We start from the raw sequence: 6,937 nt of genomic DNA on the forward strand, positions 1-6,937 counted from the left end.
GCAGTTCTACCAGAGTAGCAGTCCAGCAGAGTGGCAGTCCTTCTTCCTGGCAGAGTATCCACAAATCCAGAAGTGTACTGAATGAAGAGTGAGTCTGAGTATACCCTGGTGCCCTGCACATAGAAGATTCTGGAAAGATTAATTGAAGTTCTGGGAGTTTCTTGCCTCCCCTGCCCCGTCTCCAAGCTGGCTACATTGACAATACAGGGTTGTTAGGCATTTTGTGAGGAGACATGGCACAACATATTCAGGAGCAAGTGGGGCTGTACTCAACTCTGCCCCTCAAGCAAGCTAGTTAATGGCCCATTAAAGCACACCTAATCTCACTTTTGTGAGGATGTCTGGGAGGAATTCACAAAGTCTAACTGCCGCCTACACTGAGTCTTGTGACCCAAGACAGGTTGCAGGCACAAAGGACTAGAGGGCAGGCAAATGCCAACTTTCTAAAAGTAAAAAGTACAGATAGATGGAATGCTGACCAATGCACATATTCACCCCCAGTCACAAAGATTTGGGTTTAATTCATTGTTTTTTTGGCCCACCATGTAACCCCAGTTTGAACCCAGGTCTGGCTAGCCCCAGTGTCCCTCAGACCAGTGACAGGGATCCCATTCACCTCCACCTCGTGGGAGTGACTACTCACTCCCTCCGGGATCACAAGCTCACCCTTTGAGTCTATTTCCCATCTCGGGGAGATTACAGCATATTCTATCTCTTGCCCCTGGGGACTACGTACCCCTAAGGCCATATTGGGCATCCCTGTAGAGGCCCGACCAGTGGGTGTTTCTTTGGATACAGTCCCCTTGCTTGTGACCTAGTTGGGAACAATCAAATCAGCACGGTTGGAAATGGGGCACCCTGAGCCACCATCCACCAGGACCTCCCTCCTCCTTCTCAGAAAGGACATGGGAACCCTTTCCTTTCCCCTTAATCTGAGAATTGTCTGGGTCTCCCTTGACCTCGCCTCTCACTCCGTTGGGGAAACGGGAACCACCAATCTTTGAGCCACTCCCAAGTACCCTTTTGGACACTCTGGTGCTGACCCAGCGGTCAGACTCCTCAGCAAGCTTTCTGGGATCATCACGTTTGCTATATATCAGGTGTTGTAAAAGCGGTATTGAGCATGTTTTCCTTCAAAATCAGATTCTACAGCCCAGTAAAATCATGAACCTTGTTGCCCTCACCCAGCCCTTCTGTGCCTTTCTGGCATAGCCTACGAAGTCCACCCAAGACTGTTTTGGGCATTTGTTCCTGTCCCTGAACCATTGCATGTACTACTCAGGGGTCAACACACATTTAGATAGAAAAATTGCCTTCTTGGGGCATACTTGGTCTAGTCCTCTAGTGTTAGTGAGTGTGTCCCTACACACTGTCAACATGTACGTCCACAAGCTACCCCCTAGTACTCCTCTAGGACCCTGTGTACCCTCTTGGCTACCTCATAGGCTGAACTCCACTTATCTATATCATCTCCTGCCCCATAACTGGGCACCAGGTCTTTGGGTATGCAGACCCTCACCTCTCCATTGAACACTGCAGGTATGAAGCCACAATTCTTGCTGGTCTCCACTTGCTTGGCTTTCATGTCCAGTCCCTTGAGCGTGAGGGCCAGCCTCTTGTACTCCATCCTTTGTTTGGCTAGCTACAGTTTGAGTTTCCTCTCCCCCTTCCTGCTCTCCAGCTCCTGTGGGTTCAGAACCCTGGCAGAAACACTGCTCCCCGCTCTATCCTGGGTATCCGGGTCATCTTGGTCATCTGCTGGGGTTGAGATGAGCTCTCGTTGCTGCTCAGGACCCTCGACTGGGTCCTCTCTCCTCCTCTCTCTCCATGATCCCTCCTCCTCACTGTCATCCACCGCATCCTCCACTGAGGTGGCCTGCCGTCTCTGCACTACCTCAGAAGATCTGAGGGCTACCTGGAGATCCAGCTTTGTATCATTCTTGTCTGCTTCTGCTTTCAGTCCCTTCTTTTTGCAGAGTTCCACTAGCTCATTCTTAGTGAGGTTGTCAAAGTTGCAGGCATCCATCGCCATTGTTAAAAAAAAGAACTAGGACACTTACATTTAGAAAAGGGGGAAACAAAAGCCAATTTAAAAAACAAGGTCAAATTTATAAAGGGGTCACTCTGATGTCAAATTAGGTATCTGGGATTTTTGTGTAACACCAATCACTGTATGGTACTTCACAGACACAAGTATTGATCCCACTGCTGATCCCAGGTGTTAGAAATTCAGTTTCTGGTTGGCACAGGTATGCACCCTGTCAAAGCAAGAACCACAGTCTTAGTCAGGGTAAGTCACAGACGCACCCTAAATTAATCTATGCTCACCCCCTGGTAGAGCAGTCAGGCTTAACTTAAGAGGCAATGTGTAAGTGTTTGTGCAACACTTCAAACAGTAAAACAGTGAAAATACCACATAAAAAGATACAACACCTGGTTAGAAAAAGACCAAAACATAAAAAAAAACAATTATTAGAACCAGAGTTATGAATTTTTAAATAATAAACCGAAAAATAGCGCTTACAAGCAAAAAGCACCATCTGGGGATATCTGGTCACACTGGACCTGTACAATGTCAGACGTTCAGGCCAACATTAATGGAGGGTGGGTTGCACACAGGGACCAGCCTCGAAGGTGAAGCAATGCATCGTTATCGTACCACAAAGAAAGGAGATGCTTCGGTTCCAAGCCGTGCAATGGCGGTGATGCATCAAGAATGGAGGCAATGTGCTGCACAGTCAGCTATGCATCAGATTTGATTCCTCACAACGTCAGTGATATGGTTGCAGTGGAGAAGATGCACCAGTTCTGATTCCTTGCATCAAAGGTGATGCATAGATTCTACTGGAGTAGCACTTTAAACCCACTTCCAAGGCCCCAGGACTGGGTTGGCACCACTTGGCACAGTAGACACACAGATGGCAGAGTCCAGGTGCTGTAACAGGTGAGTTGGAAGTTTTTTAAGTCTCTGAGAGTTCAATCAAGAGGCAAGTCAGTAAGCCCTTGGAGTCACTTTGGTTCTGGGTTCAAGTGATGTGGGTTCCGGTCCTTTTCACCCAGGCAAGGAGGGCAGCAGGTCAGCACTGCCAGAAAGCAGTTCTTCCAGAACAGCAATCCATCGGACTAGCAGTCCTTGTAGCAGCATAGCAATTCTTCCTGGCAGAATATTCATAGATCCATAAGTTTACTGAAGGGTGGGTCTGAGAGCACTATTTTTATACTGTGTTGCCGTGTTCCTAGAAGGTGGGATAAGTTTCTGGAAAGGTCTCTTTGAGTTTCTGGGAGTTTCCTTCCTCCCCTGCCCTGGTTCCAACCTGGCAGCAGTGACCATACAGGGTCATTAGGCCTATTGTGAGGAGTTTGGGCACAGCCTATTTAGGTTCAAGTGGGGCTGTGCTGAGCTCTAGCCTCCCCCCTCCCCAATCAAGCCAGTTAATGGCCCATTAATGTACACCTAATCCCATTATTGTGTGGATGTCTTGGATGAATTTACAATGTTTAACTGCCAGCTAACCCTAGTCGTGACCCAAGACAGGCTGCAGACACTAAGGTCTAAGGACAGGAAAATGTCAACTTTCTAAATGTGGCATTTTCAAAATAGCAATGATAAATTCAACTTTACCATTGCAGAGGGTTTGTCATTACAATTCCGTAGGTACCAAACATGACATATCCACTTCCACTCATTTAGGATTTACAGCTTATTAACTGTAATAAGGAATCATCAATGTTATCCTCTAGGAGGGGTAGACCTCACAGTAGTGAAAATAAATTAGGGAGTTTTTCACTATCAGGACATATATCACTTAAAGTAAATGTCCTACCTTTTAATTACGCAGCACCCTGTCCTATTGGCCACCTAGGGACTACCTTATGGATGACTTATATGTTATAAAAGGGTAGTTTAAGGCTTGGCAAGGGGGTTTAAATGCCAAGTCAACATGGCAGTGTGACACTGCATTCGAGCTGCAAAAGGCAGGCCTGCAGCAAGTTTTAGAGTGCTAACTAAGTGGCACAATAAGTGCTGCAGTCCCACTGGTAGCATTTAATTTACAGGCCCTGAGGATATGGTATACCATTCTACAAGGGGCATACAAGTAAATTAAATATGCCAGTTGGATATAACCTAATTAGACTGGCAGCTCTTGAAGTGACCAGGACTGCATCAAATGGTCTGCTTAGGAAACCTCATCCTTCCCTCCCTCTGGAGCAAAAGCGATGATCTCCGCATCCACTGCCCTTTCCTGCAAACTACCTTGCCCTGTTCACTGCAAATCGGAGATGATCCCAGCCTCACTTTGAGACTGATGTGCAGCCTGTGCTCTGGTCAACACAGCTGATGTTGTCCAAGCCATAAAGGCTTCTGGTCCTGGCACCAAGCCAGGAGCAACCAAATCGTTGCCCAAGAGGCATCGAGCTCCTTGCTTTTCCCATAAGCCAATGTCAATCATGGCCACCTTGCCAGTGAGTTCAGTCTAAGCCGAAGCAAGCTGATACTCCATTCCCTCTCCACTGGCTACCAATCTTGTATTCTTGGTTCTAGAAAGTATCTCATCAGGCTTAAGGTACGTTCTCCTGACAATAGTTCAGAATGTGCTAGCATCCCTCCGGGCAGGCACTTTCCTCCCATGGTTACTACCTCACAAATCTCATTGTAGTAGGATGGATGTGCTTCAGAGAATCTGGATCCCTCTCCCAAATGTCCATAGCTACTTAGTTGAGCGCAGCCAGTCCCTCTGTGTAACATGCGTGCTATCACAGGTGTCATTGGGTCAAGTTCCTTCTCATGACAATCTCTCTTGTAATGCCCTATTTGTGGCACTTAAAACAAGTCATCACCTTGAACTTAGAAGGTCTTTCTTGCCTTCTCCTCTCATTATACTCTTTCCCAGGCACACAATCACCATCTCCATGTTTCCTGGGCCTTCCTTGAGTCCCATGAGAATTACCCTGGCCCCTACCCTCCAGTTTGGAACTAGTTTGTTGAGAGTTCTTCTCCCCTTCAAACTTAGAACTATGCTGCTCCAGCCCTCTGTGAATCCTGTTAGCCAACCATTTATCAGCTAACACTGCAAGTTCCGTTGGATCCCTCACTCTGTCAGATCAGAAAGGTATTGTCGAAATGAGGTAGAACACTCCTCTTTGAGTTGCTCTGTCATCATTAACTGATTAAGGGACTGAATATCTTTGATCTCCATCCACGTTTCCCACTCATTCCAAATGTGCAAAACACCATGAATCCAAGTCTCAAACAGAACACCATCTGCTCTCTTGCAGTCACAGAATTCCTGCTTGTATTGAGCTGGCTTCAGCCTAAACCTCCTAATTCCTTCATTCGCTCATAGGCCATCTGGTCTGCCACAGGCATCCTTCCAATGACTGCTGTCCCTTCCAGTGACATACGCCCCTTTATGGCAGATGCCTTAGACCAGCAGTTTCCCAACCTGTGGTCGTCGGAGTCCCGGGGGTCCGTGACACATTCCCAGGGGGTCCGCAGGCCTGGGACGTCAGGAAAGCACTTTTCAAGCTGGGTCCTCTCAACAAAAACGCGTGCATGTTTTTATTTGTGCAGCAGTTTTAAAAGCCCTCAAAGTTCCTTTTACAAACAGCAGCTTTCGAGCGGAAATAAAAGCATCAAGATAACTCTGGTGATTAATGTAACTGCTGGAGCGAGATGGGAGTTTTGTCTACTGGCAGTTTTGACTAAGGTAGTGCAGACGGTTAATATGCCTGCTGCATATAACAGTATTTTATATGCATAGCGCAATAGATTATTGCATTTATCACAAAGGTTCTTTTGTTACTATGCAGGTTATACCTTACAATCATTATCTATCACAGTGAGCTATGAACTTCCATCAAAGAGCTGCATGGCACAAATTAGAAAGTGTATTTTTCCCCAGTCTCTCATTATTGTTATGCTGCTAAAAAAAGGTTTGCTTGCATAGAAATACATTCTTATTATTAAAGTCAACGCTATCCACTGTGTTATGTTCTGAATCCTGAGTTTGTGCTTCTCCAGACCAAGCACTCTTGTAAAATAACTACCAGGGTGGATAACTTGTGAACCCTACACCTTGTAGTCCCCTTTAAAGTGCTCCGACGCCCTACACTGGTATGAGAGGTGCTATAAAACAAATAAATCACATGTGACAGAGAGGTTATGGAGATATGAGAGGCCCTTATGGTTTTACTTCCTTTCTCCACCACATATTAATGTGAAAAAGCCTTCTCAGATCTTATGTACCTGAAAAATAAAAACAGAAATCGCTTGGGAGATGTAGAATCTGACCCCAGGATTCAGCTTTCCTAAATAAAATAAAATGTTGAAAAGTTAGTCGCCAAGATGCAGCGCCAACCTTCCCAATAAACGTTTTTGTTTTTTGCATATTTTGTCAATATACAATAATTGTATCATTAGCAATTCGAGTATTTGTTTGGTGTATAATTGTTTATGTATTTTCTTGCGAATTACAGTTTTCATGTTTGAAATTTAAATTGTACAAATTGCTTGGGGGTCCCCGACTTCCATTAGTGATTCAGTGTGGGTCCTCAGGAGTCAAAAGGTTGTGAACCTCTGCCTTTGACACTTCATTTAAAGCCTGTGCTTTACATGTGACCTGAAATCTCACAAACTATTCCAAAATATGCAGACCTTCTACAGGCACATCACCATGATCTTTTGGAACCTTGACCACAGCCTGGTCTGAACTAGAAATAGTCACCTATCCCTTATGGAGTTGGCATAGCTGCTATCCTAATTTTCTCTGTCTCAAAGGTTTTATTTTCCCTTTCCAGCTCTCTTTTCTTTTTCCTTCTGTTTCTCCTTCATCTCCCTTTGTTTCTCCTCTCTCTAGCAATTTCTCTTCCCGGTCCTCTTCTCCTGCCTCTCCCTTCTGGTCTCTCCTTGTTACTGGTGAGCTAGTCTTAGCTTTTC

This window comes from Pleurodeles waltl, chromosome 7 (assembly GCF_031143425.1).
Source record: "Pleurodeles waltl isolate 20211129_DDA chromosome 7, aPleWal1.hap1.20221129, whole genome shotgun sequence".
Classification (NCBI taxonomy): domain Eukaryota; kingdom Metazoa; phylum Chordata; class Amphibia; order Caudata; family Salamandridae; genus Pleurodeles; species Pleurodeles waltl.